The sequence below is a fragment of the Cynocephalus volans genome, chromosome 3 (genome assembly GCF_027409185.1).
Source record: "Cynocephalus volans isolate mCynVol1 chromosome 3, mCynVol1.pri, whole genome shotgun sequence".
Classification (NCBI taxonomy): Eukaryota; Metazoa; Chordata; class Mammalia; order Dermoptera; family Cynocephalidae; genus Cynocephalus; species Cynocephalus volans.
The window spans coordinates 24,540,947-24,568,130 of record NC_084462.1 but is presented as its reverse complement, the minus strand read 5'-3'; the positions used below and the strand labels follow the sequence as shown (position 1 = coordinate 24,568,130).

Sequence of the window (27,184 nt, the reverse complement as noted above, 5' to 3'; positions counted from 1 at the left end):
GCCAAACAAGTAGGGGTTCATTTTCTGATGCACAACAGGTCATGAAAGGAGATGCACAAGTTCTCCCAACTCACACTCAGGGTCGTCATCATTTTTGGCTTCAGGGATGGGTGTGACCTATTACTGTACTTCAGTGTCCAGCAGGTCTGCCTTTTGTTTCAACTCTTGAAGCCATGCTGCATCATGGAGTGCCTGGTCCATATTGGCTCGCAGTGCAGTGAGCAGCAGCCAGTCCCTCTGGCCAGCCGTGCACCAGGACTCCTCCTCTTTCACCATGGAGCCCAGCACCTTGCGAGCTTTCTCCATGCTCTTGGGGACCCGTCCACTTGGTCCCACATTTCCAGTGGAGCCCAAGTCCAAAGGAACACTGCCCCAGGTACCACATGCTCAAGGGCAGCCACATCTCCTCCCCCTCCTGAGGGGCTCGTGGCTCCCTGACCTGCTCATCCTGCCAGACTACGCCAACTGTCGGGCAGGAATCTCAGATCCTTCTGCCCATTCTTGTGCGGGTCCTGAGTCAGGTAATTGAAAGGAGACCCTGGCAGCTTTATGCAAGTAGACATACTTTATTCTTCAGTTGTGAGCTTCACAGACATAGTTTATTCTCAGACACAAGCTCAGGCTCTCCTCCACTGGCCGTCCATGCTCTGCCCTCCTTCCATGCTCCTCTGACCAGCAGTTCAGAGCAGTTACCTTTATACTTTTAGTCACAATAGCGGCCACAAGCCAAGCATTGCATAATTACAACAATCATGCTGAATCAGTAAACGGGCACACATGCACAGTTACATTACGTTTATAACTTGTTTCTAGTGAATGTGCTGAATCTTGCCCATTGGTAAAAGATGCAAGGTGAGAGGTCCTGACTATACTTTTTTCGATTTTTCTTACAAGGCATCAACATAAGAATTTTGGGAGGACACAAATCACTCTACAACAAAAGGTAAAATTAAAACATTTCAGATAAACATAAACTGATAGAGGTTTTACCAGTAGGTCTTTACTAAGGAAAAAAATTTTTCTTTTTCTTTTAGTTCTGTATTATTCTTCTTATTAAAGAAAAAGTTTTTAAATGTACTTCAGTCAGAAGTAAAGTGACTCCAGTTGGAAGACCTGACGTTCACGAATAAAAAAATATCAATTTGGTAGTAAAAATTTATAATAATATTTTTATGGAATCATGTAAAACAATAAAATCTGTCAGATTAAGAAACACAAGTGAAATGCTGATATTGGGATTCTCTCCCATGACAAGGTTGGCTCCTATTTGGTCACCCTACTCTGAAGCCAACCCAAAGTCCTTGACCTCATGCCCAGAACATTCAGTCTCCCTTTGAGTGTTTATTTTTTTTCCCCCGAACCATTTTAGAGGAAGTTGCATACATCATGCCTCTTTTTCTCTATACACTTTGGGATGAATTTCCTAAGAATAAGGATTTACAGCCAGAGTATAAAGATCAGGAAAATTAATATCAAATTAAACTTATCTAGAGTTCATATTAAAATTTAATAAATTGTTCCAGTAATGTTCTTTATAGATATTTTACCTGGATTAGGATCGAAACCAAGATCATGCTTTGCATTTAATTGCCATATCTCTCTAATCTCCTTTAATCTGTTCTTCAGTCTTTCCTTGTCTTTCATGACTCTAAATTTTTTGAAGCGTACATGCCAATTTTACTTAGAAAATCTCTAATTCAGGTTTTTCTGATGTCCCTAACAATTAATTCCCAGTTGTGCACTTTTGGCTAGGGCACCATAGGAATGAGGTAGTGTGCTTCTCACTTCGTCACATCAGGAAGCACATGACGTCAGTTTGCCCCAGTATCGGTGATGTTACTTTGATTATGTGGCTGAAGTGGTGTCTACCAGGTTTATCCAGTATGAAGTGCCTATCTTCCCTTTGCAATTAGTAGGTAATTTATGCAGAGATTTTTGAAAGTATGTAAACAACGTGTTCCTTATAGAGCTTTTATCTACCAGTTTTAGCATCCATTGGTAATTATTGCCTAAAATCAGTATCAGAGGAATAACTTTGATAGTTGCAAATGGTGATTATTCTCAATCTAGCATTTGTTCTATGTGTATTTATTAGCTGGCTCTCTGCTGTAAGGAAGAGCTTTTCTTCCTGTTGCCCACATTTATTTATTTCAATATGGAATCATTATTCTGTGGTCTACAATCAATTACTATTGTTATTTATTTTGATTCTCAAGTTTCTCCATTTGGCTAATGAGAAATCCTTCAAGCTAAGACTATTGAAAGAATTCTTTCCAAATTTATTCCTCATCTTTCACTTTTCAATCCACTTCCCTTCTAACCAATCAAAACTCTTCTCACCAAGCTAAGAGCCTCATTGAGGGTAAATCCAATGAACAATTTTCAGTCCTTACCTTTCGATTTCTCCTGCATCATTTAACAGCATGAACCTACCACTCTTCCTTTTTTTGAAATCCTCTCTTCTCTTGGCTTCCATAATATCACAGCCTTCAGTCCTCATGTGAGCTACTTGAATATGAGGTCTGCATAGAATCTATTTTGCTTGTGTGGGTGGTATCGGAGGTACCTGGCTCTCCATCGTGGTGGTGGTAGCAAGGTTAGACTCCTGGCACAGAAATGCATTGTTGGGGCAGTATGAATGACAGCAGCAATTTTTTTTCTATTGACTAGGGCAGCAGCAGTGACAGTGACCATGGTCTAAGTGTATAGTTCCTGGAAGCTCAGCACTCAGGCCACTTCTCCTGTCCCCCAGTACTTATATGGGCTAGTCAGGATTCTTTTATTAATATCCTTTATCTGTAATCAGCCAGACTAAACTTCTATTTCTTGAAAGTAAGAATGCTGATTAATCAGAGCCTGTGGTGATGCTGCCCCTGGTAACTAGCCATTACAGTTTCATATGGTGAATGTCATAACAGAGATCAGCTAGAAGATTACACAGGAAAGGCATGTGACTCAGCTTTGGGATCTAGGGAAGAACTCCACAAAGAGGAGACACCGTAGCCAAGTTCTAAGAGAGGTTTGTGGATGAGCCAGGCACAGAGTGTCAGAAGGACATTGTAGGCTGGGAACAGAGATGTCCAGGAAAGATATAAATCACAGGGTAATTTTTTTTGAGTCAGGGATGGGGTGAGGCAAGAGGTGAGACAGCAGAATTAAGCAAGGAGAAGATCTCCAAAGACTTTATATGCCATGCTTAGGTTTATCAAGTATACGTGCTAAAAATTACTTCAGGTGCAACTGAACAACTCATTTCTTCCAAAGCATCTCACCTGGAGCTCAGAGTTTGCTCTCTAAAAATAAACATTTGTACATTTGTAAGGCTGATTTCCTGGCACATGGGGGTAAAGTGCTTGTGGAAGGTACAGCTTTTTCTAGTTTGCCCAAAGTTGTTTCCTAGACTAGAAGCAGGGCTAGACTCCACACCTTGCAATGTTTACCCTGGGGAAAGGCAGGTGCCTGTCACTACCTGGATGTCTTCAGGTGAGGCCTTATGTTGTGATCAGCTCCCAGCCTCACCTGACTACTCAAGGAAACAACAGCTAGCTGAGTGTGACCATAGCCCATGAGGGAACGTACTGACCTGGAAAGAAACCAGCATGCTGGACCCCAAACTTTGAAACCCCTGAGCACAATTCCCCTCCTTTGGTCTTTGAAACTACGACCCTATCAGCTAAACTCCATTCTCCTCAGGGAACTTATTGTCTTGAGTTCTTTCCAAACAACGCTACTCCCTTCCTTGAATTGTCTATGGCTTAGTTAACAGGGAGTTCTTCTCCAGACAAATTTGTATCTTAATTTACTGGGAAAGAAAACAGTTGATATACTTTAGTGTTAGCCTTGCTGCTACAAAACTTAAGGCTAAATGTATTGCTCACACGGGGCAACTTCTAAGCTACTGGCTTATTTACTGGTATATCTGTCTCTGTCAATAATTAAGCTCTTGTCTCTCAGCTTCAAACGCTACTTTGTGAGTCTGGGGTGAAATTCTGTGAGCGACATTTCTGCTCCACCTGCTGGTTTCCTGGTAGGATCTTCCAGCAAGGGGATGCTAGAGGGAGGCTTTAGGACTTTAGGGCTGGAGGAAATAGAAAGGACTTGCTCTTGCCTGTCTGCCTCTTCTGGAGTTCTTATTTGTGTTGAGTTCCTATGAGGGCCAGCAGCCTTCTTCACACTGGCAGGATCTGTTCCTTCTAGGAGCAGAAGGTGAATTCAGTTTGTGGTTCTGTGGTTTTTCCAACACATGCACAGTTAGCTGCACAGTGCTCCTCCCCAGAGGTCTGAGTTTTGTCTCCATGGGACTCCTCTTCTAAGCTTCTAGGGTTATTTTTGTTTGTTTTTGGCAGCTGGCTGGTGTGGGGACTTGAACCCTTGACCTTGGTGATACAAGGCTGTACTCTACCCAGCTGAGCTATCCAGCCACCTCCAAGCTATTAAATTTAAATCATTCTAACATCTTCATTTTGTTTCCTTAGCCCCAGGAGAATTAGCTACTTTCTGTAGTTGCTACTTACATGACACCTTAGTGTTCTTTTTTTTAAAAGATGACTGGTAAGGGGATATTAACCCTTGACTTGGTGTTGTCAGCACCACGCTCTCCCAAGTGAGCCACCAGCTGGCCCCCAACACCTTAGTGTTCTTTTTCTTCTTTTTCAATTACTCACTAATAGCTCTTTATACCCAGTTAACAACTCTTTATATTTAATTCTTGCTATTAAAGTCTGGTGTGATTTCTGTCACCTTAGTAGACCGTGATTGATAAACTACTCTCTCTGCTTTCTGAGTTTTCCTTTTTGTAAATCGATCTTTCTTATCTTGCCTAATCGAATAATTTGTATAATATATTTTGGAAACATAATAGAAATAATGATTTCCTAAGTAAACTCTTGATTTCAAAGTTTCTCTTTTCCCCCAAACTCTCACTCACTTCCTAAAGTCATGACATATGGAAACCTCTCACCCCCCATTTGAGCCTCTCTTCTCCTCTGTGAAAGTCAATTAAAATATAGAGTCAGATTTCCAAACAGGGTGCTTTGTTTAGGGATTATAAAATTGCAGTTTGGGGCATACACACAGACTGGGTTGGTATTCGATACTTCTGAAGAACAAAGAAAGGTTCAGAGTTTTATTAGAAAGAGAAATGTTATGAATTGTTTTGGAAGAAAGCTCACTGCCACTAGCTAAGTTTTGGGGAGTTGGCAAGCTCTATTTGGTTAGTGACAGTGGTGGGTAAAGCTAGTCTCAGAGTCACGGCAGTTTGTTTCAGCAGCTACTAGGAAAAGGGGTCTTAGGGTTACTGTGACGAGGTAGATTGATTTAGCTTATGCCATTTTTACTGTTTGAAAAGTGTTCTTGTTTGAAAGCCCCCCAACACCTGTTGTGAAAATGGAAGGTTAGAAATTGTCCTGTACTTAGAAAAATTTTAAGTTCTGCCTGCCTTTGCTGTTTCCAGCCTATGCTGTCCCTGACTGATAACACGAAGAGCTGTATCTGGATGTGTCTAGACAACCTAAGGAGGAAACCACACTGTGAAAGCTTTTGCCGTCCCTAAGTGATTAACTCGTTTCTTTCAGTTTCTGTTACCACTTGTGCTAGGCCTCCCCAAGCCCCCGCCTCACGCCAGGAGGGTATGTATGTATGTGTGTATGTGTGTAACTATATGATAACTGTAAGTATGTGACTATATGATTTTTTGCTGTGTGACTATGTTCCTTTAAAAGACCCCTTAAACTTATACTCAGGGCTACTTCCTTCCAAGACATTTTTTTAAAGGAACAGTCACCGGACAGCCAATAACCCCCGCCTTTTAAATTCTCAATTGGGTGTTCTGGTTCCTTTTCCATGCAGCAGCCTCACAACACTACAGCAGGCTGTTTCAGCAGCTGGGCTTGCTGGAAAATTCGTGGAGCAGGTGCTATGTGCCCTGAGTGCTTTTTCCTCCAGCCTTTCAACTCTGATTTAGTTTGGGTATGACAAGAATGACTCAAGTTTTATAATGAACTTTCACACCTCTTAGTGCTGAATGCTACATAGAATACAATGTAAATTCAGACTTAGAAAAACAGCATTATGTCTGTTAGGCTCAGTGAGATGGAGAAAAGAGAGAGACCTGAGCCATGAGCCATTTCAGACAAAAAGGTTTATTCCACTAATGTAGAGGGGGGACTGAACCAGATCAGTTTCTCCAAACCTAGGAAAGCAGGAGGCTTATAAGAACATTAGGGAGGGTTCTGACAGAGTAGTGGGCAATTTTGAAATCAGTGGTATGCAAGGTGACACAGCCCTTGTGGTCTGATAACATCTGGTCGGTTAGGGTATAGTCTCTTTATCAGCAACTATCTCAGTACAAATTCTCCAGCCTGAAGCCTGCTAAATGAAGCCAACAAGATGAACATGATGATAAAAGTCATGGTTTTGTTTACCCTTTCCCAGGAGAGGGATCTCAGTGCCCTGAGCAGAGAAGGGAAAGGCAAGGTGGAGAAGGGGTTAAGTTGCTTAACCTGGCTATGCTGATGTTAAACTATCCATGAGGCCTAATACACGCTATGGTTCTGTAGCCCACCAGTGGTTTCCCTGCATTCTATGGTTCATAAATGGGGCCAGAGGGGAGAGGGAGATGGCATTGGGAGTTGGCAGTAAACCCAGATACTGTGGTTTCCAGTTCACTTTTGCCTCCACTGATCACTGGCTGATTGATGGCTGGCAATCATTTGGTGGTCTTCAACACAGTGCTGGCCAGGGAACCATTCACACTGATTATCACCCAAAGGCCAACTAGTAAGTTCAGGTCTATGTATGGCAGTGACTTTTCATCCACCAGCTGAACAAGCTTCTCTGAGAAGGCTTTGCTGTCATTCCTTTGGGGTCTGAGCTATGATGTCCACTTGACTCTGCCCTTTTATCATTCACCTAGGTAGATTGATTCTTCTTGGTCTCTGTAGCTGAATGTATCTACCTAGGTCTTTGCTATGGCTGTGTTAGGGAGCGTGAGGAAATTGATGCTAGTTTGCTCGGGCCCTGTGGCCTCACATCCTCCTCATATCCGGGTGAGTATGACTCAGCACATCCATTGTGAACAAGCTACATGAGACTAGTGTTAGTGCGCATGCGAAACCGTGTACCCCTTGGCTCGGTGTCACTGCTGTGTACTTTCAGTATAAAAGCAGCAGCTCTGAACCACTGGCCAGTGGAGCTCACAACCGGAATAAAGGATTTCTATCCTGTCATTGGCTGCCAGAATCTTTTTCCAGCTACCTGGCTCAGAACCTGCACAGGACGGGGTAGGGGGGTCTGTGACCCAGCCCACCTGGGAGAATATAGAACCTGTAACATAGTCCAGGAGTGAAAAGGATCAATTTAGAGGGAGGATGTCTGGAATTTCTAAGGGATGATGGTCAGGATTCCTGGGTCTTCCATTAGCCCCAAGAAATAAGTGCTGAGGGGGAAATGAGCTCCCTATTAAAGGGGGATGGAGAGGGAGAAAGTAGAGAGTGGGTGGCAGCTGTTTGATGAAGCCAGAGAGGAGATTGGTCTGTCTTCTCTCTGGCTCTGTCCCAAGTTAACCTTGTTTGCCTCAGGTTGATAAGATGTTGAATAAACATGATGTAATAATGCTGAAGGCAGATGCCTGGTAGCATTTTACTAGTGAAATTGGAAGCTTTCGGATTTTAAGGAGGTCCGCCTAACATTATAGATACAGGAAAGTGGGGGTGGAATTTCTAGGTGCTTGACGGAGGTAAGAGAGGCGAGTGCGTGGGTGGAATTAGGGGCTAAAGTCCACGTGTTTTAAGAAAAGAGATGAAATGGCAGTGTGGTAATAGAAGTTAGGGTAGTTAATGCCTCTTACACACTTTCCCCTGCACGAAATCCCGTCGTCATATGGATGGAAGCTGAAGTTCTGTCCAGGTGTCCTCTTGTTGCTGTGATTGATTTACATTTTTATGCGGTCTGATCATTTTAATTCTATTTGCATGTAATACACTTGCTCAATGCTCAGAACTGTAGGAGACAATAATATGAAAAACTCTCATGAAAATTAAAAGAAAAAGAAACACAAACATGCACAAAAGAAGAAAAACTGTCACGAGACTGATGACATCACTTATCTGCTGTACTGCCTCCTGGCCTGGGGCTCTTTGTTGCTCTGGGATAGAGAACACACAGAAATTAACACAGAAGGTGAAGAGGAGTCTCACTTTATCCTCAGGTTGATGGTCCCCCATTCTCACCAACAGCCAGATTGTCACTGCGCCAGGTGGCATTAGCTCTTATCCACTCCCAGGATTCTTGCTCGATGGTGGGAGGTCTGGTTCTAGTGCTCCAGGGCAGCTTTCTACTGGACACACCTGTCTCTTGCTCCAGACAAACTGAAAGAGCCCCCAGACATATGTGCCCCAAGTATGTAGTCCTCTGGGCCCTCTCTCAGCTTTGGTCCTGGGTCACCAGGTCCTTCTTCAGCCTCTGACTCAACTTTCTGGTCTTTTCCTGCTTCAACATGTCACCAGCCTCCAAAGTGGTACCTAGGGCTATGCTTGTCTTTACCCCACTTAATTCTGCCCTTCCTTGAGCTCCAGACTCGAGGAACGTATACTTTTTAAATTCCACAATTTCAATAATTTCTTTAGGGTAGATATCTAAAAGCAGAATTGCTGGTTCAAAGGGTACATGTGCTTTAAATATTAATAGATGTGGCCAGATTGCTTTCCAAAAAAGCTGGAACACTTCAAAGTTTCATCAGAGAAATATGAGAGTATCCTTTCCTCCACAGTCCAGCCATAAACAAGGAGTGATAGCCTAGGAATGGAATTGTTCTGTCATAGGGTATCCGTGTGTGCCAGAAGATATCATCAGTTTCACAAGTGGTTTACCAATTTACACTCCCACAAACAGTGTATGATAGAGTTTCATATGTTCCACATCCTCACCAACACCTGGTACTGTCTGTCTGAAATTTTATCCATTATTCTGGTGATATATCATTGTAGTTTTAATTTGCTTTTCCCTAGTAACTAATGAGTTTGAGTATGTTTGAATATGTCTATATATGTTTATTGGATATATTTTTTTTATTTTTTATTTTTATTTATTTTTATTTATTTATTTATTTTTTAATTTTATTTTCTCGATATACATTGTGGCTGATTATTGCTCCCCATCACCAAAACCTCCCTCCCTTCTCCCTCCCCCCCTCCCCCCCAACAATGTCCTTTCTGTTTGCTTGTCGTATCAACTTCAAGTAATTGTGGTTGTTATATCTTCTCCCCCCCCCCCGGTTTTGTGTGTGTGTGTGTGTGTGAATTTATATATTAATTTTTAGCTCCCACCAATAAGTGAGAACATGTGGTATTTCTCTTTCTGTGCCTGACTTGTTTCACTTAATATAATTCTCTCGAGGTCCATCCATGTTGTTGCAAATGGCAGTATTTCATTCGTTTTTATGGCTGAGTAGTATTCCATTGTGTAGATGTACCACATTTTCCGTATCCACTCATCTGATGATGGACATTTGGGCTGGTTCCAACTCTTGGCTATTGTAAAGAGTGCTGCGATGAACATTGGGGAACAGGTATACCTTCGACTTGATGATTTCCATTCCTCTGGGTATAGTCCCAACAGTGGGATAGCTGGGTCGTATGGTAGATCTATCTGCAATTGTTTGAGGAACCTCCATACCATTTTCCATAGAGGCTGCACCATTTTGCAGTCCCACCAACAATGTATGAGAGTTCCTTTTTCTCCGCAACCTCACCAGCATTTATCGTTCAGAGTCTTTTGGATTTTAGCCATCCTAACTGGGGTTAGGTGGTATCTCAGTGTGGTTTTGATTTGCATTTCCCGGATGCTGAGTGATGTTGAGAATTTTTTTCATATGTCTGTTGGCCATTTGTATATCTTCCTTAGAGAAATGCCTGCTTAGCTCTTTTGCCCATTTTTTAATTGGGTTGCTTGTTTTCTTCTTGTAAAGTTGTTTAAGTTCCTTGTATATTCTGGATATTAATCCTTTGTCAGATGTATATTTTGCAAATATTTTCTCCCACTCTGTTGGTTGTCTTTTAACTCTGTTAATTGTTTCTTTTGCTGTGCAGAAGCTTTTTAGTTTCATATGATCCCATTTGTTTCTTTACCTTTGGTTGCCCGTGCTTTTGGGGTCGTGTTCATGAAGTCTGTGTCCAGTCCTATTTCCTGAAGTGTTTCTCCTATGTTTTCTTTAAGAAGTTTTATTGTTTCAGGGTGTATATTTAAATCCTTAATCCATTTTGAGTTGATTTTAGTATACGGTGAGAGGTATGGATCTAGTTTCATTCTCCTGCATATGGATATCCAGTTATCCCAGCACCATTTACTGAAGAGGCAGTCCCTTCCCCAGTGAATAGGCTTGGTGCCTTTGTCAAAGATCAGATGGCAGTAAGTGTGTGGGTTGATTTCTGGATTCTCTATTCTATTCCATTGGTCAGTGTGTCTGTTTTTATGCCAGTACCATACTGTTTTGGTTATTATAGCTTTGTACTATAGCTTAAAGTCTGGTAGTGTTATGCCTCCAGCTTTATTTTTTTTGCTCAGCATTGCTTTGGCTATGCGTGGTCTTTTATTGTTCCATATAAATGACTGGATATTTTTTTCCATTTCTGAGAAAAATGTCTTTGGAATTTTGATGGGGATTGCATTGAATTTGTATATCACTTTGGGTAGTATGGACATTTTCACTATGTTGATTCTTCCAATCCAAGAGCATGGAATATCTTTCCATCTTCTTGTATCCTCTCTAATTTCTCTCAGCAGTGGTTTGTAGTTCATGTTATAGAGATTTTTCACCTCCTTGGTTAACTCAATTCCTAAGTATTTTATTTTTGTGGTGGCTATTGTAAATGGGCAGGCTTTCTTGATTTCTCTTTCTGCATGTTCACTATTGGAGAAAAGAAATGCTACTGATTTTTGTGTGTTGATTTTGTATCCTGCTACTGTGCTGAAATCATTTATCAATTCCAGCAGTTTTTTTGTAGAGGTTTTAGGCTGTTCAATATATAGGATCATGTCATCTGCAAACAGGGACAGTTTGACTTCATGTTTTCCAATCTGGATGCCCTTTATTTCCTTCTCTTCTCTGATTGCTCTGGCTAGTACTTCCAACACTATGTTGAATAGGAGTGGTGAGAGTGGGCATCCTTGTCTAGTTCCTGTTCTTAAAGGAAAAGCTTTCAGCTTTTCCCCATTCAGGATGATATTGGCAGTGGGTTTGGCATATATGGCTTTAATTATGTTGAGATACTTTCCCTCTATACCTAACTTATAGAGGGTCTTTGTCATGAATGAGTGCTGAACTTTATCAAATGCTTTTTCAGCATCTATAGAGATGATCATATGGTCCTTGTGTTTGAGTTTATTAATATGGTGTATCACATTTATTGATTTGCGTATGTTGAACCAACCTTGCATCCCTGGAATGAATCCCACTTGATCATGATGAATAATTTTTCGTATGTGTTGCTGTATTCTGTTTGCTAGTATTTTAGTGAGGATTTTTGCATCTATATTCATCAAGGATATCGGCCTGTAGTTTTCTTTTTTGGTTATATCTTTACCTGGTTTTGGTATCAGGATGATGTTTGCTTCATAGAATGAGTTTGGGAGATTTGCGTCCATTTCAATCTTTTGGAATAGTTTGTAAAGAATTGGTGTCAATTCCTCTTTGAATGTTTGAAAAATTCTGCTGTGAATCCATCTGGTCCTGGGCTTTTCTTTGTTGGGAGCCTTCTGATAACAGCTTCAATCTCCTTTATTGTTATTGGTCTGTTCAAATTTTCTATGTCTTCATGGTTCAGTTTTGGGAGCTTATGTGTGTTCAGAAATTTATCCATTTCCTCCAGATTTTCAAATTTGTTGGAGTATAGTTGTTTATAGTAGTCTCGAATGATTCCTTGTATTTCAGATGAATCAGTGGTAATATTGCCTTTTTCATTTCTAATTTTTGTTATTTGAGTCTTCTCTCTTCTTTTTTTTGTTAGCCATGCTAATGGTTTGTCAATTTTATTTATCTTTTCAAAAAACCAACTTTTTGATTCGTTGATCTTTTGAATGGTTTTTTAGTTTTCAGTTTCATTTCGTTCTGCTCTGATCTTAATGATTTCTTTCCGTCTGCTAACTTTAGGTTTGGATTGTTCTTGTTTTTCTAGTTCTTTAAGGTGAAGTGTTAGGTTGTTCACTTGCCATCTTTCCATTCTTCTGAAGTGAGCGTTTAATGCAATAAATTTCCCCCTCAATACTGCTTTTGCAGTATCCCACAGGTTTTGGTATGATGTATCATTGTTTTCATTAGTTTCAATAAATTTTTTGATTTCCTGCTTGATTTCTTCTTGGACACATATGTCATTGAGTAGAATGCTGTTTAATTTCCATGTGTTTGTATAGTTTCCAGAGTTTCGTTTGTTATTAATTTCTAGTTTTAATCCATTGTGGTCTGAGAACATACATGGGATAATTCCAATTTTTTTGAATTTATTGAGACTTGATTTGTGACCTAATATGTGATTTATCCTGGAGAATGATCCATGTGCTGATGAGAAGAATGAATATTCTGAGGTTGTTGGGTGGAATGTTCTGTAGATATCTGCCAATTCCAATTGGTCTAGAGTCTTGTTTAGATCTTGTGTTTCTCTACTGATTCTTTGCCTAGATGATCTGTCTAATATTGACAGTGGGGTGTTCAGGTCCCCTGCTATTATGGTATTAGTGTCTATTTCCTTCTTTAGGTCTAATAGAGTTTGTTTTATAAATCTGGCTGCTCCAACATTGGGTGCGTACATATTTATGATTGTTATGTCTTCTTGATGGATCAGTCCTTTTATCATTAAGTAGTGTCCCTTATTGTCTCTTTTTATGGTTTTTAGTTTAAAGTCTATTTTGTCAGATATAAGACTAGCTACTCCAGCTCGTTTTTCTTTTTTGTTTGCATGGTAAATCTTTTTCCATCCTTTCACTCTTAGTCTGTGTGAATCTTTATGGGTGAGGTGGGTCTCATGTAGGCAGCATATAGTTGGGTCCTGCTTTTTGATCCAGTCAGCCAGTCTGTGTCTTTTGATTGGGGAATTTAAGCCTTTTACATTAAGAGTTGTTATTGAAAGGTGTTGATTTATTCCTAGCATTTTGTTGGTTGTTTGGTTGTCTTAGGTGTCTTTTGTTCCTTGCTTTCTGATTTACTGTTTGGTTTCTGTGTTTGTTGGTTCCTTAGGTTGTAGATAGCGTTTTTGTTTGCTTGTTTTCTCTTCATGAATGCCATTTTTATTATACTAGTGGGTATTGATTTTTCTTGGGTTTTTAGTGCAGTGGTAGTTATTTTTCAGGAACCACACCCAATACTCCCTTGAGTATTTCTTGTAAGGGTGGTCGTGTGGTGGTGAACTCCCGCAGTTTTTGTTTGTCTGAGAAATATACTATTTGCCCTTCATTTTGGAAGGATAGCCTTGCAGGGTAAAGTATTCTTGGCTGGCAATCTTTGTCTTTTAGTATTTTGAAAATGTCATCCCATTCCTTTCTAGCTTTTAGGGTTTGTGATGAAAAGTCTGATGTTAGCCTGATTGGGGCTCCCTTATAAGTGGTTTGACGCTTCTCTCTTGCAGCTTTTAAGATTCTCTCTTTGTCTCTGAGTTTTGCCAATTTGACTATGACATGTCTTGGAGAAGGCCTTTTTGGGTTTAATACGTTTGGAGATCGTTGAGCTTCCTGGATCTGAAGATCTGTGACTTTTCCTATACCTGGGAAGTTTTCTGCCACTATTTTGTTGAATATGTTTTCAATGGAATCTCCATTTTCCTCCCCTTCTGGAATACCCATGACTCGGATATTTGAGCGCTTAAGGTTGTCTGATATCTCTCTCAGATTTTCTTCAATGTCCTTGATTCTTTTTTCTTTCTTTTTGTCTGCTTGTGTTATTTCAAACAGCCCATCTTCAAGTTCAGAGGTTCTCTCTTCAACTTCGACAAGCCTGCTGGTTAAACTCTCTGTTGTGTTTTTTATTTCGCTGAATAACTTCTTCAGTTCAGCAAGTTCTGCTACATTTTTTTTCAGGACATTGATTGCTTTGTACATTTCCTCTTTCAGGTCCTGTATACTTTTCCTCATTTCATCATGATGTCTAGCTGTGTTTTCTTGTATCTCATTCAGTTTCCTTAGAATTATCACTTGGAATTCCTTGTCAGTCATTTCAAGGGCTTCTTGTTCTATAGGATCTAGAGTTTGAGATTTATTAACTTTTGGTGGTGTACTTTCTTGATTTTTTGTATTTCTGCTATCTTTTTTTTGATGTTTATTCATTGTGGCAGGGGTTTTCACAGTCCACCGGTTTGAGACTAATGAATAACTAGGATGTTGCTGTGGTTGCCAATTTCATATGGCTACCTCCGTGGCTGCTCAGTTGGCCTCTAGTGCCTTGTGTGTGTGGTTGCCTCAGGTCTTGGGCTTCTCCGGGGAGCCACCTTTCTGGTCAGCTTGGACTCTGCTGGGCTGGTGGATCACGTACCACAGGGTGTGTGATCGCTGTTGAGCTTTCACTTCCTGTGCAGGACTTCTCCCTGTTCCATGTGCTCTGGCCCAGGCTGTTGGATCATGCAGTGGCGACCCCAACGGGTGTGTGGTTTCTGTTGAGTCTCCGCCTCCCTGGCCGCACGTCTGCCCACTCTGTGCGCACTGTGCTGGGCTGGGGCGGGTCTTCTGCAACCCTCGTCTATCAGCTGGGCCTTCAAGACCCTGCTCGGCACTGCCTCGCCCAGGAAGTCTACCAGGTTTCTGCTAGGCACAGACGACCGGTCGCTCTGGGTGCCTTTGTAGCACTATGTAGATCTTTGTCAGGAATTGTTCACCTTTGTATCCCCCCGGTATAAACCGAGTCTAGCGCCCGCCTGTAGCCAGCTCTCCGGCAGGTTCAAGCGGACCTGGGAACTCTCCTACCACACTATTCCCAACCAGAAATTCGTTAGGCTTTTTTCCGAACTGGTGGCCGCAGAGATGGTAACTGCCTCCCAGTAACAGGAAGTTTACCAGGGGCCGGAGTCCAGGGTGTGGTGGAGTGACAGTCAGCCGGCCAGTACTTCCTTGACATCCCAACACTGGGCGGGAACACCCCACGCCACCAACCCGCCAGAGATCCATGGAGGGAGTGTGAGGGGAGGCCGGCCAGTAGGCTCTGGAAAGCCCCACGTGGGGCCAAGCAAGTGGGAGGGCTCAGTGATGGCCGAGCCTGGCGGAGCTACCCGTACCTGGGAAAATGGAGGGAGCCCCGGGGTGGTGAGTGGCCTGGTGATGCAGGCGGGAGTCGGGTGGGCGTCTGCCGCCCACAGGACTGGTCCAGGGGTCACTCACAGGGTTGTGCCCGGTCAGGTGCTCACTCTCTGTCCTTGGTTTGCCGCCTTCCCCTTTCTCGGCCGCTGCCGCCTCGGGCTGTTCAGTTGCGGCACGGCTCGGGCGCTCCCAGGGATCTTCTTTAATGCCAGCCTGAAACCTCGAATCCTGAGTAGGGCAGCTGGCTGCCTTCAGCGCGGCCCCGGCCTCCGAGATCCTGTCTGCATCCACAGCAGCCCTGGCGCCGTGTTCCCTGTTTCGAGACTCGCTTTTGCAGCTAAGAAACAGTTCTTTTCCTGCTCCACACTTCAAAGCTGTTGCCTGTAAATGAGGCAGCCTCTCCTGCCGGGGGCAAAGTGGCGGTCACCCCCCACGGCTGGCCAGCAGCAGCGGTCCTCCCTTAAGAGATGGCGAGAGGAAGGTCCACAAGTTTCCTGGCTGCCTGAGGCCCAGTGGCCGCCTTTTCCACCTCAGCTACTCTGTGCCAGCTGCCGCAGTCACCGCCATCTTGAAAGTCCCCTTTATTGGATATTTGATTATTCACTTTTGTGAAATGCCTGCTTAGATTTTTATCCTGTTTTTCTAGTAGGCTGTTTAACTTTTACTTATTGACTTGTAGAAATGATGTATATATACTAGTCTTTTGTAGGCTATTTGAATTCCACATGTGCTCTCCCACAGTGACTAAATTTTTCATGCTGTTATAGAGTGTTTTGATGAACAAAAGTTTCAAATTTTAACGCAGTTCAGTTTATCAATCTCTTCCTTAATGGTTTGTGCTATTTGTGTCCTGTTTAAGAAATTTTCACATCTGCCAACAGTCATGAAAGTATTTTCCTAGGCTATCCCCTAGAAGCTTTTTTGTTTTAACTTTCACACTTTAGATTTACCGTCCATTTGGAATTATTTTTGTATATGGTTCCGGGCAGACAATAGCATCATCTTTTATATGGATATGTAATTGTATTGGCACTCTTTATTGAAAGTCTCCTTAATTCTCTGTAGTGACATGTTTGTCATAAATCAAGTGGCCTGATATGGGTGTGTCTGCTTCTGGATTCTCTATTTCATTGTGTAAACCCGTCTACCCTTGCTCCAGTACCACACTGTCTTAATGACTGCTAAATGATCTTCCAAACCTGGCTGTATCATTTCACATTCTCACCAACAATGATGTGGGTTCCTGTTGCTCCACAACCTCACCAGAATTTGGTTTTGTCAGTGTTTTTGATCTCAGCCATTCGAACAGATGAGTAGTGATATCTCATAGTTGTTTTAATTTGCAATACCCCTATTAAATATGATGTTGAGCAATTTTAAATATGCTTATTTGTCAGCAGTATATGACCAAACCCAAGGTCATATAGATTTTCTTCTATGTTATCGTCTAGAAGTTTTATGGTTTTGCATCTGACATTTGAGTCTGTGGACTATTTTGAGTCAATTATTATGAAAGATGTAAAGCCTGTGTCTAGGTTCATTGTTTGCATGTGTGTGTCCAGTTGCTCCAATACTATCTATTGAAAAGAGTATCTTTTCTCCACTGAATTGCCTTGCTCCTTTGTCAACGATTAGTTAATTATATTTCTCTGGGTCTTTTTCTGTCCCTTCTGTCCCATTTTTTCTTTATTCTCTATTTTGTTTCATTGATCTGTTTGTCTATCCTTTCGTCAATACCACACTGTCTTGATTACTGCAGCTTTATAGTAAGTCGTAAGTCAGGTAGTGTCAGTTCTCTGACTTTGTTCTTCTTCAGTATTGTGTTGGCTATTTTGAGTCTTTTGCCTTTTCATATAGCTTTAGAAGCAGGTTGTAGATGTTCACAAAATAACTTGCTGGGATTTGATTGGGATTGCATCAAATCAATAGATCAAATTGGGGAGAACTGATATCTTAATATTAAGTCACACTATCCCTGAAGATGGAATATCTTTTCATTTATTTACATCTTCAGTTTCTTTCATCACAATTTGTAGTTTGTCTCATATAGGTCCTGTACCTATTTTGTTAGATTTATATCCATGTATTTGTCCCTTTTTTGGTGCTAACATAAATGGTATTGTGTTTTTAATTTCAAATTCCAATTATCCATTACTGGTATATAGGAAAGCAATTTATTTTCGTGTATTAATCTTATATCCTGCAAACTTGATGTACTTGCTAATTAGGTCCAGGAAGTGTTTATTTTTTGTTTTCTGATTCTTGGGATTTTCTTTATAGATAATTATGTCATCTGGCAACAATAACAGTTTCATTCGTTTCTTCTCAGTCTTTATATCTTTAATTTCCTTTTCTTATCTTCTTGCCTTGGCCAGGACATTCAGTTGAAGACTGAGTAGGAGAGGTGAGAGAGGACATCTTGCCTTATTCTTGGTCTTAGGGGGAAGAATCTAGATATTCACGGTTCAGTATGATGTCAGCTATAGGTATCTTATAGATGTTCCTTATCAAGTTGATTGTGTGTGTGTGTGTGTGTGTGTGTGTGTGTGTGTGTGTTTAATCATGAAAGGGTGTTGGATTTTGTCAGATGCTTTTTCTGTATAAATTGAGATGATTATATGGTTTTCTTCCTTTGTTCTATTAATGTAGTGTGTTATATTGATTGATCTTCTTGTTAAATCACCCTTGCATTCTTGGGATAAATCTCTCTCTGTTGTGGTATATAATCCTACTCATATGCTGTTGGATTTGGTGTGCTAGTATGTCATTGAGGATTTTTGCATCAATATAAGAAATATTGGTCTGTAATTTTCTCTTTTTGTGTAATGTCATTATCTAGTTTCAGTATTGGGGTAATGCTGACCTCATAGAATGAATTAAGAAGTGCTCCCTTCTATTTTTTTGAATTATTCAAGAAGGATGGATATTAACTTAACATGGTCTATCTTACTTCATCCTGTACTTTTAATCTATCTGTGTCTAAATATTTAACAGGAATTTCTTGTAGAAAACACATAGTTCAATCCTATTTTTCAATCTCTGTCTTTTAATTGATGTATTTAGACCATTCACATTTAAAGTGATTATGGATAGAATTATTAATATCTACTGTGCTTGTAACTGTTTTCTATTCATTGCATTTATTCTTTTGTTCTTTTCTTTATCTTCCCCATTTTCTGCCTTCTTGTTCTAATTGAATATTTTATATATTTACATTTTCTCCTATCTCTTGCTTATTATTTATGCTTCTTTTAAAAAATTTTAGCAGTTTCCCTGGACTTTGCAATATACATTTACAACTAATCTAATTCCACTTTCTGGAGTATCACAGTTAGCTTATAGCAGAGTATACCCAATTCCTCCCTCTCATCCCTTGTAACATTGCTGTCATTCATTTTACTTATCCACAAGCTATAATTATCCAATACATTTTTTGCTGTTTTATTTTGAACAGTTACCAATTATATCAATTAAAAGTCAGAAAATAAAAGATTTGATTTTACCTTCATTTATTTCTTCTCTAATGCTGTTCATTTCTTTATATAGAACTTAGGATTTCTGATTGATGTCATTTTTCTTTTCTCTGAAGAAGTTCTTTCAATATTCCCAGCAACACAAGTTTTGTGGCCCCAGTTTGCCTGAGTTTTTTTTTTTTTTTTTGTCTGAGAAAGTCTATTTCTCCTTCACTTTTGAAGTGTAATTTTGCTGAATATCGAATTCTGGGTGGGTGGGATTTTATTTTATTACTTCAAATATCTCATTGCACTCTCTTCTTACTTGCAATGGTTTCTGAAGAGAAGATGGTGTAATCCTGACTCTTGTTCTTCTATAGTGTTTGCTTTCTCTAGCTTTTAAGATTTTCTATTTGTCGTTGACTTTCTAAAATATGAATATAATATACCTAGTTGTAGATTGGTTTTTTGGCATTCATCTGGTTTAATGTTCTCTGAGCTTTCTGGATCTGTAGTTTGATGCATGTCATTAGTTTTGGGAAATGCTCAGCCATTATTACATCAAATATTTCTTCTCCTTTCTCTTGTTCTTCTCTTTCTGGTATTATAATTACATGTATGTTACATCTTTTATAACTGTCATACAGTTCTTAGATGTTCTGTTCCTTTTTTACTTACTGTTTTTTCTCTTTGCATTTTCATCTGGGGAGTTTCTATTAACATTTCTTCAGACTCACGGATTGTTTTCTCAGCAGTGCCCAGTCTAATCATGAATCCATCAGATGCAGCCTTCATTTCCATTACAGTGTTTTTGACATCTAACACTCCCTTTTGACTCTTTCTTAGAGTTTCCATCTCTATGTTTAGATCACCCATCTGTTCTTAAATGTTGTCCATTTTTTTCCATTGTAGCCCTTAGTATATTAATTACAGTTATTTTAAATTCTTTATCTGATAACTCTAAAATTCAATTATCTAATGGATCTATGAAAATTGTGGATTTTCAGTCTGTCCAGCTTTTTTCTTGTTGTGAGGATGAGAGTGACAACTTCCCAGCACTGTAAGTCTCCTGTCCTGGACTTTTAATACTTTAGACCAGGTACTTTTAAAATATCTGGTTTCTTTCACTCAAAGTTAGTCACTAATTTGTTTAGTCAGTTTGCAACTGTGTGTATGAGAGAAGTTGACCTATAATTTTCCTTTCTTGTGATGTCCTGCTTTCGTTTTGGAATTAAGGTCATGAAGATTTCAAATTAGTTGGGAGTAGTTCCTTGTTTTCTATTCTGTGGCAGAATTTTAGTACTCTGTATAAAGTTTCCATAAAATGTTTGGAATAGTTACATGGTAAACAATCTGTGTCCAGTGTTTTCATTGGTAGAAATTTTTAAATTACAGATTCAATTTATTTAATAGACATAGAACATTTTAGATTTTTTCTTTCTTGTGTTCATTTTGGGAAGGCTTCTTCCAGAAATTTGTCCATTTTATCTAAATTTTCAAATTAATTGGCATAAAGTTATTTATAATATTCTCTTACTATGTCTTAGTATCTGTAAGATATGTCACATGTACCCTTTTTCATACTTGCCATTGGTTATCCTTCATTAATCTCACCTGATGTTTATAGTTTTATTAGTCTTTGCAAAACACCAAATTATCCTACTCATTTCTCTCTATTGTGTGTTTGTTTTCTATTCCATTATTTTTGCTCTTATCTATATTATTTTGTTCCTTCTACTTTTTTTGCATTCATTTCCTGTTTATTCTAAATGTAGTTTGATCCCGGTAGTTCTGATCCCAGTGTTGGAGATTGCTTATTGTGGAAAAAAATAAACAGATTCCAGAACTAGATCAAACACAAAGGCTCCTAAAGATTAAGCTCTTTGATACCAGAATTCTGGTAAAGGCAGTGAAGAGCTTCTCTGAGCCCAGATCTGCCTTCCAAGATAACTACATCCCATCCTCTGATCAACAGTCACATTCTGCTTCTAGAATCCTTACGATGGTCATGGTTTTATTTCTCTGGCACCTGGGTGCTGGTTTACCCTCTCCCTGTAAAAAAGTGTTTTTCTAGTCCAAACTTTCGAGAGACCTTTTCCTCCATTTATTTTGAGTTTTTCTTCTGGGAACACCTCCTTCATAATTGATTTTCAAATCAGAGACAATTGACACACCTTTGGCTTCCAATGACTGATGGAGTCCTTTGAGGCCTAGGTGTTCATCCACCTGTGGGACATTCTGCGGTGGCATCCACAGGTGAGGGAGTAATCTAACTCCACTCCACTAGATTGTTACCTTTCTAACACTCCCCTTGCATATTCACATTGAACCATAAATAGGAACCATGTCTGGGGTTTGATCCCTGAACCAGCCAGCAACACAACAGCAATAACAACAACAACAAAGCATGTTCAATGAATATTAACTCACAAAGAAGCAACAAGTTAGAAAGTAAGGTCCCGTTGCTCGTCTTGGGGAAAATGATATGATGGCTCACACAAATGTGGAGGGGTTGGAAGAGAAGAAGAGAACCTAGAAGGGCAGAAGAAGAGAGCATGGAAGAGGTTGTAAACGGAGAGATGTCGAAGCTGAAGCAAGCTGTTGCGTGGAGTTGTTGCAAGTGGTTTTTCCTGAGACTCACAGTCCTTGGGAATAGATCTGGGAGGAGAACCTAGTATTCTGGAGGACTTGGTGGTTTTTCTCCCTTTCTCTTCACTTGTTAAAGCTCTTGCTCCTTGGAGTCGGGAGGAAGACAAAAGTGCCAAGCAACTAATGTCTTTGGCCAAACTCCATGTCCTGTTGAAAGGGAACCTACCTCTTTTGGAAAGGCTGATGATGTCAAAGGCTAGACGTCAAGACAGAAGTCTTTAGGGGCTTAGAAATCTGCAGGATCAATCATTAGAGCCTGTGAGTGGTTGGCTCACGAGCTGGATGTTCTTTGGTGAGAGCATGGGTCACATTGCTGAGTATAGCTTTTAATTATTTAATCATGCATCTGGAAATTTCAGAGACTGTCATTATCAATATACAAATTCTATGTTGATAGTTCCTTATTAATTCTTGGATTTTTGAAACTCTCTACCCAGGATCTCAGTCACGTGCCAGATGTCTAATACACAAGCCCAGGCGTCCACAAAACTCTTCATCACCCCGTTCACGTGGCACAAGATTGTGGTTCTAGGGTTGGTCATTGCAGTTTGGGTGAGTATTCCTCTTTCCACTCATCTCGATCCTCCCATAGAGCTTGAACCAGTTACCTGCATCTGGGAGAAGGAGGCTGAGAAAAAACCTCCATTTCCTCACTCTATTTTCCAGCTTCTAATCCAGGAGCAGAAGTGTCGTGGTGGGACAAGTTCATAGAAAGAGAGCGAGCAAATTGTAACAAGTAGGGGTGGCTTTAAGGGTGTCCAAAACAGTTTGAGGAGAAGATAGAAATCTATGCTTTCCAAGCCTTCTCTTTCTCCAAGTTGTTATATTTCTGCTTCAGCTCAGCTGGCTCCTTTCCACTTCTCATAACTGAGAGAGGCACTGTAACCTCCATACCTTGTCTCCAGGGACACCCCTTTCCTCCTCTCTACCTTGCTGCACATGTAGACGTTTCCTTTTCCCCTTGGTTCTGCTGAGAAAGAACGTTGTAGTACTTCAAAAAGGAGTTTTACCAGGAATGAATAAAGAAACAAAGCAAAAGATAACTCAAAGACATAAACCTGTGTATTTACAAAGGACAAATCACTTGTGCTAAACCAGATAACAATGGGCTTCAAATTGAGTTGCCTCCACAGCATCTTATTTGGATGTTAAGTCAAAAGTTTCAGTGTCTAACCTGGGATGAGTTATGGTTCCTGTGACTAGTTCTGGTGTAAATGAGAATCTTTTATTTCTTTATTTCTTATTTTTTTATATATATTTTTAAATTGTGGTAAAATACATATAACATAAAATTTGCCATCTTAACCATTTTTAAGTGTACAGCTCAGTGACATTAAGTACATCCATAATGTGCAGCCATCACCCCCATCCACCCCCATAGCTCTTTTCATCGTGTACAACTGAGACTCTTTAGTTGCTAAGTAACTCTTCATTCCCTTCACCGCTCAGCCTCTGGCAACCACCTTTCTACTTTCTGTCTCTTATGATTTTGACTACTATAACTGCCTCTGTAAGTGGAATCATACAATATTTGTCCTTTTGTGTCTGGTTTATTTCACTTAGCATAGTGTCGTCAAGGTTCGTCCATGTTGTAGAATATGCCAGAACTGCCTTCCTTTTTAAGGCTAAATAATATTCTATCATATGTATATACCACATTTTGGTTGTCCATTCATCCATCAATGGACACTTGGGTTGCTTCCATGTTTTAGCTATTGTGACTAATGCTGCTATGAACACAGGTGTGTAAATATCTCGTTGAGATGCTGTTTTCAATTTTGAGGGGTATATACCCAGAAATAGAATTACTCTATCATATAGTAGTTCTACTTTTAATATTTTGAGGAACCACCCTAGTTTTTCACAGCTGCTGTGCCATTCTACATTCTCACCAACAGTGCACATGTGTTCCAATTTCTTCACATCCTCAGCAACACTTGCTATTTTCTGATGGTGATGTGGTATTTCTTGCAATTTTGATTTGTGTTTCTCTAATGGTTAGTGATGTTTAGTATCTTTTTGTATGCTTACTGGCCAGTTCTGTATCTTCCTTGAAGTGTATTCAAGTCCTTTGCCTATTTTTGAATCCAGTTGTTCATTTTTTTCTTGTTGAGTTTCAGGAGTTCTCTATATATTCTGGATCTCAATCCCTTATCGGAGAAATTATTTACAAACACTATCTCCCATTCTATGGGTTGCCTTTTTACTCTGTTAATAGCCTCTCTTGATACCCAAACTTTAAAATTTTTCATGAAGTTCAATTTGTCTATTTTTTATTTTGTTTCCTGTGCCTTTGGTGTCATATCCAAGAAGTCAGTGCCAAATCCAAGGTTGTGAAGAGTTTGCCTTATTTTCTCCTAAGAGTTGTATTGGAATGAATGACATGCCCCCTCTCCTTTCCATCTTCGTACATTCTGCTCTCTCTTTCATAATTGCTCCGCCTTTCTCACCTGCACTTTTCCTTCACGACTCAGCTCAAGCATCTCATATCTTTTCCCCTGCTGCCGGCTCCCCCGTCCCAGTATGGGCAGGGGCCCCTTACGTACCCCAGCACTTATTACAGTTCTCGGTGACTTGGACTAACTAAGGTGCAGGGGCTGTCCTTTATCATTTTAACACCAGCACCTATAATAAAGTGCTCATTCTTTATTGAGGGAGAGATTGAATGGATGCATTTTTTATTGATTTCAAAGTAGAGGGAAATTTACACATCCCTAAAATATCTTGCTCACAAACTCTGCCAACAACTCATAGGAGATGAAACAGAGAAGATAATTAAGACCTCCAGGAACTTAATTTAGTGCCTCTGGGACAGGTCAAGCGGCCAGGGTGAAGGTCGCCCTTCCTGCTGTGCCGACCAAGTCTTTCTTCCTGCTTATGTTGATTTCATCCAGGAGATACATATAGAGAGAGCCACCTGGGCACTCTCTTTGCCCTGGCCCTGGTGGGAGTATCAGATGGCCAGGACTGCATATATGTTACCTGATATCTGTGCTATGAGGAAAGGTCGAACACGGGGTCAAGATCCTTGACATTAAGGTGCAGTCAGAGAAAGTCCCATACAGGGAGACCCTGATGGGCTGATGTACCCATACCCATATGGATATGTTTCTCATGCGGCAAGCCAACTTTGGCTTGTTCTTTCCTGAGACTTGGATTTTGGTTGGGGGCTCGCTCACTCATTTCCCACCTTTCCCTTTTACCTGTGCATTTATGCGGCTTTTCCCTTCAGGGCTTGTCCGTCTTCTCTTGCATCTCTCTCCTTTCCGCTATTGTGCAAATCCCTGGGATCACCGTGTGCCCGATTTTGTTGTCTGCTCCCTGAGGAAGGGCTCCTTCTTCTATATGTAAAGAAAATCCTTTTTCTAAGTCTAGGGTGGAGATGGTGGAGACAGGGGTGGGGAAAGAGGAAATAGGAGAGGAAGGGGGATTTACTCCAGGTGTTGGAGTCTTGAGGGAGAAGGACTTATCAGGAGTGGGGACAGCCAGGGACTCGGGGGTTGAGCTGAGCCTAGACTCCCCTCTGGTGGCAGTAGGAGTGTGTGCAGGTCATAGGGTAAAAGCTAATGAGGACCAGGAGACAGAGACGCTCTTTATTCTCTGTGGGATTTAGCAAAACCCACAGACATATGGCTTTAAATATGCTATGATATGTGCAGATGTGTGGGCTGGTGGCTCAGGCATCAGGCTTTGGTCAGAGGGGGCATGTGGCAGGCAGGACGCCTGCCTGAGACTCACCAGGCAGAGGAGGATTCAGTTTGACAAATTCAAATCTCCTTCTCGGAAGATGAAGAAACACAAACCACTGACAGGTTGCTCTTTCTCTACCGAAAGGTCGGGTACTTCAGGGTTTCCTGGCCTGACAATCCCATCCCTCAGCCTCCAGGGCCCAGCCCTGCACACAAGTCCTCTGGCTCACCTCCCCAGGAGCTTCCCAACCTGACCCATCTTCTCTACTGGCTCTAGCCCCGGGAAATGAGGGGAACGTTCTTGCCTCCACAAGTCCCCAGACTTCCACATTGTGAGGTTCGGCGACACAGAGAAAAGAGAGACACCCAGTCCTGGAGCCATTTTAGCCAAAAGGTTTATTCCACTAACGTGGAGGGGAAACTGAACCAGATCAGTTCTCCCAAACCAAGGAAAGCAGGAGGTTTATAAGACTCTTAGGGAGGGTTCTGACAGAGTAGTGGGGAATTTTGAAATCAGTGGTGTGCAAGGTGACACAGCCCTTGTGGTCTGATAACATCTGGTTGCTTAAGGCATAGTCTCTTGATTAGCCACTATCTCAGTACGAAGCATTCCAGCCTGAAGCCTGCTAAACACAGACCACAAGACATTCCTTGGATGATAACAGTAATGTTTACCCCTTCCCAGGAGAGGGATATTACCCCTTCTGAGGAGAGGGATCTCAGTTCCCAGAGCAGAAAACAGAAACGGGAGGGGGAGAAGGGGGAAAGTTGCTTAACCTGCATGTGCTGATGTTAAACTAGCCGTGAGGCCTAATATACCTGCCACCTGGGGGATCCTGCCCAGGGCAGCTATACCTTAGGAGGCTACCTAGAGGCTGTCCTTGTGGCCAGGGACCACCGAGGCAGGCACAAGACCCATGGTGGGGATCTGTTTTGGGCACAGCTCTTGGGTCCAGACTTAAAGGCAGGGGTCCCTAGGGATGTACAGGATCTGGAGAATGGCACATACCTGTTGTCCTTCCCCCTGCTCTGGGCTGGGGAGCAAGGCCCAGGTGCAAGTGAGGCTGATCCACTCCAGCTAGGCAGTGGGGGTTCTGCAGAAAATCTGGAGAGACTGTTGGGCCACAGTGGATTTCATAGGTTATTTCCGAGGACCCCCAGGATATGAAGAAAATGTGACTTGCAATGTGAACGCCCTGTTGACAGGGGGGGGGAAGAATTCACCTGTCACTACAAGGAGGAAGATTCGGGTGAGCTCTGGTTCTGTGCTCGGCCCTCTACCTTGCCCTGTGACTCACTGCTAGGACATTCAGCTGGACATTACTGGCATGTGACTACACCCCATAAAGAGGCCCTGATGGCGTGGTAAGAAACCCAGCCTCATCTGGGGTGCCTGAATCCTGGTCACTGTTATTATTCTGCCTAAACTGCTTCCCTTGTCATTCATCTCACTTCTATTAAACATGTTTGCTGAGCACCTACTATATGCCAGCTCTCACACCAAGTGCTGACTGACTACTGATGGAAAACAGTTGGCACCCCTGCTCTCTACAAGTTGTCAGTGAAGAGGCACATGACTTTAAAATATATAGTGTGATGAGAGCTTAAGCATAGTATGTCCTGAGTGGTTTGAGGACACAGAGAAAGGGCACCCAACCTGGCCTATGATGGTCAGGACACGTGAGAATTTAGCTGATGCTAGAAAGAGAACCACAGACCTATGGAAAAAGGGAAGAGTCCCAGTCCTCTCCACCCTTCTGACGGCCGCTGCAAGGAGGGATGTAGATTTAGAAAACAACAGCAGGGAGAAGAGAATTGGATGTGACCCCACGGAGGGAGAAGGGAACACTACAGCCTGGAAGCTCAGGTGCGAGTTTGGCCATTGAGCTGGCTGCTGCTCCGAGGCCCCGCAGAAGGGAGCTCTAATGAGCGTAAAAGTTAGCAGCGGCCCGCTGTGACCGGGGGAGCTCAGAAGCGCAGAAGTGAGCTGAGCTGGAGATGCCCATGGTGCCTTCTCGCACCAGACGCCCACCTCTGGAGCTTTCCCGTGTCTGGGGAATTCCTGGTAGCATTCACTCTCCAGCCAGAGAATTTAACACTAGCAAACCCCGGTCTTTTCAGACC

General features: G+C 41.5%; 1 pseudogene; it reads left to right on the top strand.

Moving 5' to 3' along the window:
• Positions 1-274: 274 nt before the first annotated feature.
• The window catches only part of LOC134372493 (NXPE family member 3-like), a 33,420-nt pseudogene continuing 6,510 nt past the window's right edge, over positions 275-27,184 (top strand).